Here is a 13,404-nt window from a genome sequence, read left to right on the forward strand (position 1 = left end):
CTCCATCTTTTTCCACCGCCATGATCCGATCTCCAAACCTTGCCCAAAAGCGCAGACCACTACCAAGGCCGAGAAGCCGAACCAGGTCGGCCCCTTGGTCAGCCCGAGTAGGGAACGCGTAGGGAAGGAGGTAGATCGGGTGATGGCTAGAAACTGACTCCCCTCTCGCCGGAGATCGTGAGATCACCGGAGTGGTAGGAGCAAACCCTAATCGCCTGAGAGCGCGTTAGGTATCATCAGAGTATGAAGATTAACTGCCATGTAGTACGTGCTCTTCTTTACTATTAAATGGGAGTTGGTCGTTTGACACTCAACGCACTTTGATGGTCGTCATTGAAAGCATCTTGTCCGTCCAATCGTCCCCCCTGAGCCCGCACGCACCCAGTTCGTCCGATCGGCCTTGCACATCGCGCTGTGACGGAACGCTCTCACCTATCCCCTCTCTGTCATTTCTCCCTTGCCCCATCTACGGTATTTTTCTCTCGCCTTAGGGTTCCCGTCGATGTCGCCGATTCTCCCCCTGAGTCCATCCTTTCTCTCAAATGATCCAGGCGAGCGAGTCCGAAGACGGCGGCGGCACGCGAGATCTCCTGCGACGAGTGCGGCCCGGTGCTCGGGGTTCACTATGGAGGCGGTGCTGGGTGCGCGGTCTTTCCTACTCCATCCACCATCGCCCTAGCCCCTCCTCCTCTGCCGGAACCCAACCGCCCTTCAATCCTCCTCCCATTGAAGACTGCCGGAACAACCATCCTGACGCCGCCCCTGCCGGCTCGTTCGCGTTCTAGATGGGGCTCGACCATCACATTTCCCACGCGCATGGGAAGGGCTCCAAAACGAGATCTTGCAGCCCATGCCCGAGCATCAGCATCGCTCTGTCTCCGGCGCAAAAGGGGAAATAGGAGCCACGAGGACCTGGCCATGAAGAGGCGGGGGAGGCCCTGCAGGTACAAGCCAGACGGGTTGCGCCCCTCGCCATCGCTGTCTCAGCCCTCCACCGCCCTCGTCGTGGTGCCAGCCCCTGGCCCCGAGAAGCGGCGGGGAAGGCTACCCAGGTCTGGCAAGATGCGGCAGTTGGCCTCCCTCGCTCGGTAAGGCCCCGCTCTTCTCTTATGCTCTGTTCCGTGCTGACGATGAATGAATGTGTTGTTCATCTGGCTCTGCTCTGCCTTGCATTAGTTAATTTTGTTAGTTAATCGACATGGAAAATTTGTCTTATTTAGATTACCCGCAGAAATCTCTACTTCCCGAATGATGTAACTTGGGAATCATTGCGTCCATTCATTCATTTATTTTCAAAATGAAAATAAAACACAGATTCATTCCTTTCAAGTTGCTTAATGTCGTTGTGGTTCTGCTCAGGCTCGTCGTTTGGTGCCCCGCCGCGGAGATGGAGCACAAGAAGGTCAAGACCTAATGCGTTGATATGTTCAAAAAGCAAAAAAAAAGGGGAGGGGGAAGCCGTGGAGAGATTGACGGATCTGAGCGCCATCCCTTGCCGTGGGTCGCGAACCTCAATGCTTCCCGAGGTCGACGCCATCTCACTCCATCTTCGACGCAACGGGCTGCAGCGGCGCAAACTGACCATCAGGTGCGGCGTCCTCCACAGCTTCCGCCTTAATGAGGTAGTTCCCATGCTTCTCGACAATCCCCTTCTTCCCCTCTCATGGACCTCTGCCACCCTCTCCTGATATGCGTTACCATGCTTTTCTACTTTGACCACGACACGCAAACCGGGTAGGAAGGATTACAAGGAACGGGAGAGCCATCGCCTCGACTCTGTCCTGGATAGACTCGACTGGGGTTGCTACAGAAAACAACAAAGTTGGGTAAACTGAGTAGAATTACAGGTAGATTGTGTGAAATGGGAATCGAGTCAGGTGGCGTGCTTGCCCGCAAAAACAACAGTGACATTGAAGAAGAGGTCCAAGGAGAGGATCCTTAGAGCATCTCCAGCTGTCTCCCCGACGAGGCCCCCAGGACGGCGATTTGTCATCCGGATGGACGAAAACGGTCCAGTCGCGCCCCCGGTTCCTCGTTTTCGTCCGGATTAGGCCTTTCATCCGTCCGGAGAGCCCAGGCCATCCCCGGCCCCCCGGGGAGCGCTCGGGGACTCCGGATGAGAGAAAATCGCGGGAACCGTTTGGTGGCCCCGACCTGTCGGCGACAATGGCATGGGTTTCTACGGCAATACCCTCGTCTTCCCGATCTACGGCACTACCCTCGTCTTCCCGATCTACGGCAATACCATCGTCGAACGAAAGCTTTGAACTCTCAAGTGGTGCAACATAGACAAATTATATATAATTCGAACAAACATAAAAATACATATAAAAACTTTAAAACAAACTTTAACTATTTCTTCTTCCTAGATGGCCCCGCCTCATCGTCGTGGCGGCGACGCTTCCGGCTCGTCACCTCCTCGTCGGAGGAAGTTGAGTCCTCCTCGTCGTCATCCTCATCAGCCTCTTCGTCCTCCTCCTCCTCCTCCTGCTTCTCCTCCTCTTCCTCGGTCTCTTCCTCGGCCTGCTCCTCGGTCTGCTCCTCGGCCTCTTCGTCCTCCTCCTCGTCGTCATCCCATTCGTCCTCGCTGGCCGGCGGGGGGGGGGGGGGGGGGAATCGTCGCTGCTGGACGATGCAGCTGGATCCCACCAATGGCGCCATCCAGGCGCCTTCCCCTCGCTGTCGGTGTCCGATGGCCAAGAGCGATCGCTCATGGTTGACAGAAGATGGTGAGGAGAGAATAGATGAATGGCGTCGGCCGTTGGAAACCGTATATGTAGGTCTCTCGACGAAGAGAGCGGCGGTTGCTCTTCCGCGGAGTTCATGCTCCATTACGGCGGTTCTCGCGTCGAGGCTACTTCGACCGTTCCCGACGAGTCGTTTGGGCTCTCCAGACCACTTTGCGGACCATTATTACGGCGGTTCAAAGCGACGAGGGCACTCCGACGGTTGCCCTTCCCGGCGACACCGTCGCTATGCACGCGGTGGGTGAAGGCGACCATGGGCTCGCCACTGGGAAAATGGGCCTCCCAGGCCAAAAAATACATCCATCCGGCGCTAAATAGCGCCGGATTTCGGCCTGGGGAGCCCCAACGGCTGGGGATGCTCTTAGCACACTCTGGATCCAGAGTCTCTCGGGTGGATGAAGAGGTAAGCTTGTTATTGTCATGTACTCCTATTTAGAATCGCTCAATGCTGAAATATTTCTTTCCCCTAACCTGTTGTAAAAAAATTGGGTTGTGCCATATGGATGCTGACCCACTATGGCTAGAGTAGTATACGAGACTGCTCTTTCTTCATGAGGTCTTCAAAATGTTGCTCTTCATATTATTGTAGTTTTTACTGATTTTTTTATGGAACTATGTGTAGACTCCAGACTGCCATCACTGTATTCTGCCGTTTAGAGAAATCAATCTGTTGCTGAACGCAGAACAGAAAATGTGGTGGATCTAGAAATTAGTTCTACATTTGACTTCATTTAGTGATGCAGCAATTTGATGGAAACTGAATATCTTTTTGTCTGGTGCAGGATGTTGTTGTGCCGAAAGAAAACATGGCAATTGCAAGGCATGGAAGCCGGGCTATGTTTCAATAATTTGAACCATAATTGTATGGGCAGGCACATACGGGAAGTGCTCGGTTTGGATTACTTTTGTTTCCATGCTGGAGTCAGCAGGAGGGGAATTGGAGGTTCTTGGTCCTCTGCAAAATCAGTCCGCCAGCTTGCCCCAAGAGAAGAGTTGGATCAAAACAACATCAATCTGATCAAGCACACATGGCTAGAGTAGCATACGAGGAAGAATTTGACTGTAAGTGGCGATGGTTTTCACATATGATCTGTTGTGCTTCCACACACTACAGGTGGAATTATGACCTACAAATTTCCACTTGATTTATTGTCCAAGAGGGCTATTGGTGCTAAAAGTATCATACTCATGCAGGTCATGGATCATGTTGGTATAGAAGCACATGTTTGCTCTTCTGTCGCATATAGACATTGGAACATATACATTCATGTGCTAGAGCTTGTTTGGTCAGGAGATGCCAGCCCAAAAGTTAGAAAATCATGCAACAAATTTATTTTAAAGGTAAAAATAATCATTGGAGTAATAATAATCTACAAAAGGCAGCACATTTTTAGTTTCTGAGGTAGGTGGTGCATGAGAAATGGAATCATGTGGTGATTTGTCATTTGGTTTCTTTTTCTGTTTTTATTTCAGTACACCTAATGACATAAGTTATAAAAGGTTGCATTTATTTCAGCATTGATGCGTCTCCACTAGACATATTGTGCGCAATTAGCTGGGATGTTTTTTTTTCTGTCCATTATCATTTTTTCACAGTGAAAATATACAATACAGTCGTAGGACAAATACGCGCGCTAACCAAATACAGATAGCTCAACAAAATTATAATCAAATGGTGCTTGCCTGCTTATGCTAATCATCCAACACAAAGCCTGCTAAAATGTTCCTTCTCTGTAGAGGCTAGAATTTAAATATCAAATCCACATGCTTAATTTGAATGGTATGTATTCATTAAAATACTCACAACTTCTCTATAATATATATTTGCATGCATTTATATCTTAGTCAGTGTGCATGATGATGTTTAATTTCTTTGCAGGACCAGCCAGCTATTTACGGATGTGTCTACCATTAGCCAGTGCTCATATATAAGCGATGTGTTTGTTTGTATTCCCGGGTACACACCGGCGTAGACCGCCTTCCTGCACTAGGAACTCTCCATATTGCCCGCTTGGCTGCACTAGGGACTTGCCGCCGTCGACACCTGTCTGCCGAGACTTACTACCGACCACGACGCAAGCCGCTAATGACGCCTGTCTTGCAGCTGACCCCGACGCACCCTACCTAGACCAGGAGGTTGTCGCCACCGCATTGTTTTTCTCCACCGGGAGGTCATCTCTCGAAGGTAGAAAGGACCATATGCGAACGTGGCTGCCCATACCAATCATCTCCCATGGGGCCTCTCTCTCTCTCTCTCTCTCTCTCTCTCATCGAATCCATTTTCTCATATTGCAGGTTAATTCTGTTCCGGTTTAGGAAATCTGCAGCAATCAAACCATTTACCGCGTGGTCTGATTTTTTGTGCAATTGATTTTTTTCACTAGATGCAGACGAGTTGAAACATGGTATCTGAAGTTTTGCCCTATTCGTACCACATTATTTTGCACTGTCGACGTTCTGTACTCTGAACTTCATAGAAAAGGTAAGCATCTACAAGATGGTTTACCCTGCTAAGGCATTTTTTCTACATATTACACTAAAGCATTCAAGATCTTTAGTCATGTATGTTGGTCACAATTGTGGTGCTTATGCGAAGAACAACTTTGGAAATATGCGCGTTCTGATTTTTTGTCAGCACTTGTTCATGAGTTATTAGTAAATAGTAAAACTCACCTAGCTAGGGCCTCTCTCAGCGATTTAGAGTCCTGAACCGTCAGATCTGTTCATCCGACACTCCAAATCAGCTTCCTAATCCCGCGGCATCGCTAATCTTGTTTCGTTCGTCGAATCTCGCTAGATGGGCCAGCCCATCATTTCTGGGCTGCTACTCCGCAGGTCGAGTTAAGCTACTTCTGGGCCGGGAATCATTACATGGGCCGTGGCTGCTTGACTGGTCATTCTGTTCTTTTGTTCCTCAACGTAGCATCCGGTAAAAAGGAATAAATCCTTTGCTCTCTCCTGACTCCTGACTTCACCGTCGTTCCCCGTCCCTCACGCCTCATCAACGCTATACCTCCGCAATCGATTCGCTCCGACGGAGAAACCGGCAAGGCCACGCTAGCAACGTTGTACGTCTGCTGGTTGCCGTTCTCGCTACGTTTTCCGTGGCTTTAGATTTGTGCCGTTCTTCTCCGAGCCCGGCACGGTGTGGATTGCGCGCAGGCAGCGGATTGGGATCTCATGGAGGGGATTCCTGTACTCATCGCTTCGTCTAGGGATGGCGACGGGCCCGCGGCGAGCAGTCACGCGTCTACGAGTCCGCGTCTCTTCGAGCTCATCAACCGCCATAGGCTTGGGCAACTTCTGCCAGGTATCCTCCTCTGCAACGCCCCATCCTCCCCTCGAACCGTGCCCCCACTCAATACGATCGTACATTCTTCCTTCTGGATGGACAACAACATGAGGACCACCTTGTAATCTTCAAAGTACAAAAGTCAGGATCCTCATGGATGGAAGGGCAACGAATTTACTGTATAACTTCTCTCTCCCGAATTACTCCTCTCTTATTTCTTGCAAACATTGTCGCAAAAAAATATTGTGAACTTAGCTTCAAAACTAAGCTCTCTTACTGATCTTGTGCGGTTAGAATTGTGTTTAATTGCAAAAAAAGGTTGCAACAAATTTAATGTTATGATTATGTCAAAGTAACCGTAGGAGAGCTCTTCCAAATGGAATGTGTACGTCAGTGGTCGCCCAAGATTCAAGCGCATTTGTCATGGTAATACTTAGTGTTTAAGGCTTCTTCTAACAAATTCCTTAAATTCTCAGGCTTGCTCATTTCCATGTAGCCATACTATTTTGCTACGGTTACAGATACTGCACCTACTGTCCGGTACTACGTATATGATATATGACAAAGTTCAAACTTCCAAGGTATGGTCCTAGAGTTTAATTTCGGGTAAACTTATATCATCTTGATAGCCCCGCTTCCACTTACCCATGGACGTAGTCGTTTTCTTTCATCCATCAACGATAATTGTTGTGCTTTCTACAGGCTAATATGTTTTGTTCTTGCAGTTGGAGAATTCGAAAAAACAAAATAAAGTTTGGCGACGCTGCCATGGATTTTGTGTGAAGAGTTTGGGCTGATATTTTAGTATTCTTATTTCTGCTGAGAAGAAATGGAAATGTTTGTTCTTATCAGAAGGGACACTCGCGCATTTGGAGCCCTTATCTGGTCCGGTGCAAAGAAAATTAATCATGGTAATTAATGGGCCTCAACTTTTTTTTTCTTGGTGCAGGGTATCTACATCTGCAGGAGGTCCCTGTTAGGAACAGTTATACTACACAATATCGAATGTTTGTTCATTTGTACTAATAGAATGAATCTCCACTTGTGGAAAAGATAGCCAAATAATTATTAGTTCATGTTCAACTGAAGAGAAAACGCGTCGAAGGTACACTGTCAAACATGAAATCCCAACAGATACCAAAACATACATATATTTCTGTCTCTTACTTAGTGATATGTGATATACATAGCAGATGGTAGAATAATTGAAGAAGAAAAGCAATCTTATTGAAAATGGAAATTATTCGACTATCTTTAACAGTCACATGTGTGGCCACACTATTTTATAATGGTCCCAGATAGTCGACAATGTTTGAGTTATTTCTTTCTAATGTTCCTTATATTTTCTAATTTTAACGGCCTTCTACATAAGGAAGTCATAGTTAATGCTTTTACAGAAAACATGTGCCGAGTCATCTGTTGAACAGAGCCAACTAAATTTTCAGTGAAGCCTTTGTAGTTACCCACACCTCAATACTCATTTATGTAAAATTAACATATTCTACATAAGCGAATATCAAATTTGGATCTTATATATGCTAAAAAAATAAAGTTGTTTTTAACCAAAAGTTGTGTGTTTACTGTATGAAATCAGTTTCATAGTTGCACCTTTTTCCATTAGGAAAAACAATTTCGTTTGTTTTACCCATGCATAATTTGCATCTTGTCGAACAAATGTTTTTTTGCTTAACATATGGCTACAAGCTAGAGTTGGTTCAACATAAAATTAAACATGGTGTCCTTTTTTATTTTTGGATCTCAAATAGTAATACATTGCACATGATTGCTCACATACATTATATTTGTTCACTCTCTAATTGTTAATATTTATTACTGGAGTGTACATGGTTCTCCTATAGCATTTTGTTTTGTGGTCTTTTGGACACAGTAGTTGATGGTTTTGCCCCAGACACACACGTTAACATGGTGGAGAAGATGCACACATACACACGAATAGTTTCAGCACACGCACATAGTGCTTTTTCTGTATTCCACTCCACAACTCAACTCGGCTGGTTACAGTGGCTTATATAGCCAAACACACACGGCTAATGCGCAGCCACTAACCCACTAACTACATGCTCCACTAATGACTCCACTAACTAGCCACACGTTTAGCACTTGCAGACCGATCCTCACGGCTCACGCAACGGCCACACAGCTCGGCTATCTTGATCCATGCATGTAGCCTGCCACTAACTAAACACATAACTCTTGACTAAGTAAACTAGCAATGCATCATGCACTCATCTCCTGACTTGCCGATCCACTCACGCGCACACACTAACTCTTTGTGCTGTTGTTCCGGCCGCTACGCCATGTTGACATGCATACAGCTAGCTCTAACATCATAAACTACTAACTAACAAGATTAGTTCCAACAATCACCTCCCTAATCTTGTTGTCCTTATTTCTCTCTTGAAGCCCATGGACGTCGATGTCAACGGTGCACCTCGCAGATGGCCGCCAATGCCATCTTGCACGCCGATTGTTGGTCGCCGCTGGCCTCGCCGAGAGACGCACCTCCTAAGCCCTCACCACGAGCGTGCCGCCATGACACACTCGATGCCGCAAGTTCGCCGCCGGTGCCGCACCTCGCCGGTGGCTCGCCTCCATGTTCGCCACCGGCCGGTGCCGCAACTCGCCGGTGACTTCCTCCATGTTGCCGCCGATGACGCACCTTGTCGACGACTCGGACATGGACGATGAACTTCTCGCGGTAATGGCCTCCGCACCTTGGCCATCACCTCCTTGCCGCCGATGACGCAACTTACCGGGCAGCATACCTTCCTCCATCGCTCGTGACGCAGCTTGACGATGATGGAGACTCCGACCTCGATCGCACGAGGCTCTGATACCAAAATGATGGTTTTGCCCCAGACACACACGTTAACATGGTGGAGAAGATGCACACATACACACGAATAGTTTCAGCACACGCACATAGTGCTTTTTCTGTATTCCACTCCACAACTCAACTCGGCTGGTTACAGTGGCTTATATAGCCAAACACACACGGCTAATGCGCAGCCACTAACCCACTAACTACATGCTCCACTAATGACTCCACTAACTAGCCACACGTTTAGCACTTGCAGACCGATCCTCACGGCTCACGCAACGGCCACACAGCTCGGCTATCTTGATCCATGCATGTAGCCTGCCACTAACTAAACACATAACTCTTGACTAAGTAAACTAGCAATGCATCATGCACTCATCTCCTGACTTGCCGATCCACTCACGCGCACACACTAACTCTTTGTGCTGTTGTTCCGGCCGCTACGCCATGTTGACATGCATACAGCTAGCTCTAACATCATAAACTACTAACTAACAAGATTAGTTCCAACAGTAGTTGTCTACAAATTTCAGCATTTCTTGTGGTTTGTGTATACTACCACTGTAGTAAACTGTTATTAGCTTGATTCTTGTTTTCATAAATGGGTTCAGTACCAACACAACGGACTGAAACTGATGCTTGAGAGGATATCTACATGCGATTTATGTGGTTTCTATGATGAGGATGTATATCATCCTATCATTTGGTGGCCACATCCATGCTGCTGACTTGAGGATGGCTATGCTTAAGAGACGAAATTACCGCTATACTGGGTTGTGCAGGATTCCGGTACGGACTTGGCTCTTTAATTCTGTATCAACTCCCTGTTGAGGTATTTCATTACTTGTTATATGTGGCAGAGTTGGCATGTGCGCAACAATTTGTTTTTGTCAAAGAGGCTGAAGGCATTGCTTCAATTCATCCTCAAGTATGGCGTTGGGCTAATGCAAATCTGACCACAATAGAATGTTATGGAAGGGTAGAAGTTATTACGGAAACTAACTCAATCATAAATTGTTGCTGTTCTACCAATACAAGAAAGTTTTTTCTGGTCAAAACCGAAATCTTGGGTTTGTGAAAATTCATTTTGAAAACAGTTCTATTCTGAGACAGCCGAAGCTAGAGTTGGAATAGTGTCGATTGATCATTGATGGTGATTTTTACTGCCTCGCATATTCTTACAAAGTGTAGAGATGGTGAAGAATATGAGGCCCTTGCAGACTGGGAGGCTGCCAGCTTTGTCGTGCAGCATATCAAGCCAATGACCATCGAGATTGATTGCTACGACCTTCTCAAACTTGGTAAAATCTCGGTATGAGTTTCATGCTTCTGAGTACATTGTATATCAGTTATGTAGTTTCTCCATTGTGGTTTCAACATGATGTTTGGGCTGATTACAAAATGAAGTTATTAATTCTATAGGCCAGTTAATATTCTGCTACCAAAGACCCAAGCATATGTATGTTCTCCATTGGAGATATTATCTCGCACCATATCATCTCACACTAATATAATTTTTGATATGTTCTTTCGAAACTATATTTGTTGGGTTTGGAGTATATGCCATGTTTAATTTTATGCACTTCTGAAAATCTCCATACAATAGTGAAAATAACTAAATTCCGAAAAAAGTTGGGCACTATGCTGCAAAAAAAAACGTATTGAATTCCTATCTCTGGTAGCCACAATTTTGCATTGAGCATACAAGCTATTAGGTTTCGAGGCCTGATTAAAGTTATAGAAGGGTCCGTACGCACTAAATAGTGGTGATGGCGGATGCTCTTGATGTTTACTAAAAACTAGGGTGGAGTCGTATTCATTTTTGTAATCATCTCTTATCATTCTTCTCATGAATTTAAAACGGAAAGCGAACCATGTGAGCATACCGGTTGTATCATGGTATTTTAATTTGAGTTCTTATTAATAATAAATTTTTTAACCGCCAAACTTTGTCAAGTATTTCTACTGTTATTTTTATATAGGATGGACGGGCGCGGCAACGCGCGCTTCTATGATCTAGTTTGTGTAATGACTGGATCAGTGGAGCCATCAGTTTTGCTTATAGCTACATTGCCGTGGGCGTTTTTGTTCTGGTCCACTTATTTCGTGAAGCTTCCGGTAAGAAAGCTCCTTGAATACAAGTGGAATTCAATGATTTCCTCGAGGTATTGCACTCATCTTCAGTTCACTTTATCCTTTGCGTCTTTTGTTTATGGTAGTTTTCTTAAGATATTTTATTCTGCCCATTGTTTGTGCTTCTAGAAAAATACATGAGCATTTCAATAACTTATCATGGTCAAGGCGCTGCACCCTAGATTTGGGAGGAGACCCGGCGTGGCAGGGATTACATTGACTGCCACACCGCCAATGTTGTTCCCTGTAATCCTAAACCTCCCTCCCAGCAATGTTGACATGGAGTTCTTCCTGGTCCCGGTGTCCTTCAGGTAACAACAAAAGGGATCTCTTGTTCAGCTTGAACTTATGCTCATCCTATTTATTCAAGTTTTTATCCCTTTGTATTTGCCGTCGCAGACAGTCTGGTTTAGGACGGATTGATGGATGTCTACATCAAATGTAGGAAAGATGGAAAGAACTTCAGTACACCAATATGCAATTTCTGGTGTATATTCTTTAAAAATCTGCATTTTTGATTGACCTGAACCTACTTGTGTTTCTTGTGGAATTACGGTCATCTAAAATGAAGCTTATATTTTGTTCTCCAGTCGTTATTACAACAAAATGTCTGAAATGTGTAGACAGATTATAGTTTCTGTCAAAATTGCATGCGAAGTAATATCGAATAAGTTGATTGATATGGTAAGGTTAGCAACAATAATTAATTCACCCAAAGGACCAACCAGATCGTGCATAGAGCGGCAATTTAAGTTTCCTTTTCTTTCGGCAATTTAAGTTTCCTTTTTCTTTTCTTTTTCTTTTGGAGGAAGCAAGTTCGACCAGGTTTGTGATGCAACAACTGTAGTCATGCGCTACCAATCATATGTGCGGACGACCATGCCCAATTAAGGTAGTAAGGGCATCTCCAGCGGCGCGACGCAAATGGTTGTTGAGCGACCGTTTTCGTCCGCCGTGATCGGAAATGCGTTCAAGCGGGGCGACGCAAAGTGACCGGGCCGTCCGCGGAGATGTAAACCTGGCCCAAATATGCGCCTGGGATGCCTCTCTGGCAGACGCTCGACGGACGCGGAAAGTGTCCGCTCACGTCTGGCGGACGTTTTGTCTGGCCCGCCTGGCAGCGACCCTGCGTCGATGCGTCTTCTCCGCCAGTACTGGCACCGAGGCGTCGCTTCGGCAGTCTGCGGCCGCGTAAATGGCGATGCCTCGCATGCCGCGCGGCCGTCGCCTACCTCTGCGCACGTAGTAATGGCGATGCCACGCGTGGCGCGGCCGTCGCCTGCCTCCGACCTATATAAACAGGGGCGCGAGCATCTCATCTCCACCTCAAATCCTAGCCGCCGCTGCCGTAGCGCTGCTTCTGCTCAGCCTCCAGCAGATCCACCATGAGCAGCGCCGATCGCGGCCAGGCTGCCGCGCCTCCACCTCCACCTTCACCTCCCACTCCACCTCCCCCGGCCTCGAGCTCCGACGAGGAGTTCGACTCCGAAGACAGCACCGACCTCCTCCACCCGGTCAGGGACGCGGCGGCCCTGGCTGAAGCGGAGAAGGAAGCAGAGGAGGAGCGGGCGGCCCATGCGGCGGTCGACGCCGAGCTGAAGCAGCGCAGGCTAGCGGCCGCCGCTGCAGCAGAGGACTCCGACTCGGAGATATCTTGGTCCTCCGATGACCCTGATGCGCCTATGCCGGAGGAGAAGGCGGCGGAGCAGAGGGCCATCATCGAGTCTTTCGAGACGCTGAAGGACGACGCCGCCAACGCGAGGCTGGAGCAGTGCCTGCAAGAAGACGCGGCGGCGCACCGAGCCATAGCGGCCGCGCGGGAGGCGGCGGAGAAGCAGGCGACGGAGCGACGCAACGACGGTGCCGGCCCGTCAGGAAGTGATGCGTGCAGTTAACACACGTCCGTTGGGAACCCCAAGAGGAAGGTGTGATGCGTACAGTAGCAAGTTTTCCCTCAGTAAGAAACCAAGGTTTATCGAACCAGTAGGAGCCCAGAAGCACGTTGAAGGTTGATGGCAGCGAAGAAGTGCGGCGCAACACCAGGGATTCCGGCGCCAACGTGGAACTTGCACAACACAATCAAAGTACTTTGCCTCAACGTAACAGTGAGGTTGTCAATCTCACCGACTTGCTGTAAACAAAGGATTAACCGTATAGTGTGGAAGATGGTGTTTGTTTGCGAAGAACAGTAAAGAACAATTGCAGTAGATTGTATTTGAGATGTAAAGGATGGACCGGGGTCCACAGTTCACTAGTGGTGTCTCTCCCATAAGATAAATAGCATGTTGGGTGAACGAATTACAGTTGGGCAATTGACAAATAAAGAAGGCATAACAATGCACATATATATATCATGATGAGTACTATGAGATTTAATCAGGGCATTACGA

General features: G+C 47.2%; 1 long non-coding RNA gene across 6 annotated transcripts; it reads left to right on the plus strand.

Moving 5' to 3' along the window:
- Window positions 1–438: 438 nt before the first annotated feature.
- LOC127305176 (uncharacterized) lies at window positions 439–11,599 on the plus strand. 6 transcript variants are annotated; one of them, XR_011746177.1, is made up of 9 exons: window positions 439–1,088; window positions 1,360–1,622; window positions 3,530–3,809; window positions 3,942–4,088; window positions 4,627–4,932; window positions 5,043–5,229; window positions 10,923–11,046; window positions 11,144–11,325; window positions 11,414–11,599. It is a non-coding gene; the product is annotated as an uncharacterized lncRNA (long non-coding RNA). The 6 variants fall into 6 exon arrangements; XR_007853719.2 differs by having other exon boundaries at window positions 3,620–3,861; XR_007853721.2 differs by having other exon boundaries at window positions 3,620–3,809; window positions 3,942–4,149.
- Window positions 11,600–13,404: the final 1,805 nt, after the last annotated feature.

This window comes from Lolium perenne, chromosome 6 (genome assembly GCF_019359855.2).
Source record: "Lolium perenne isolate Kyuss_39 chromosome 6, Kyuss_2.0, whole genome shotgun sequence".
Taxonomy (NCBI): domain Eukaryota; kingdom Viridiplantae; phylum Streptophyta; class Magnoliopsida; order Poales; family Poaceae; genus Lolium; species Lolium perenne.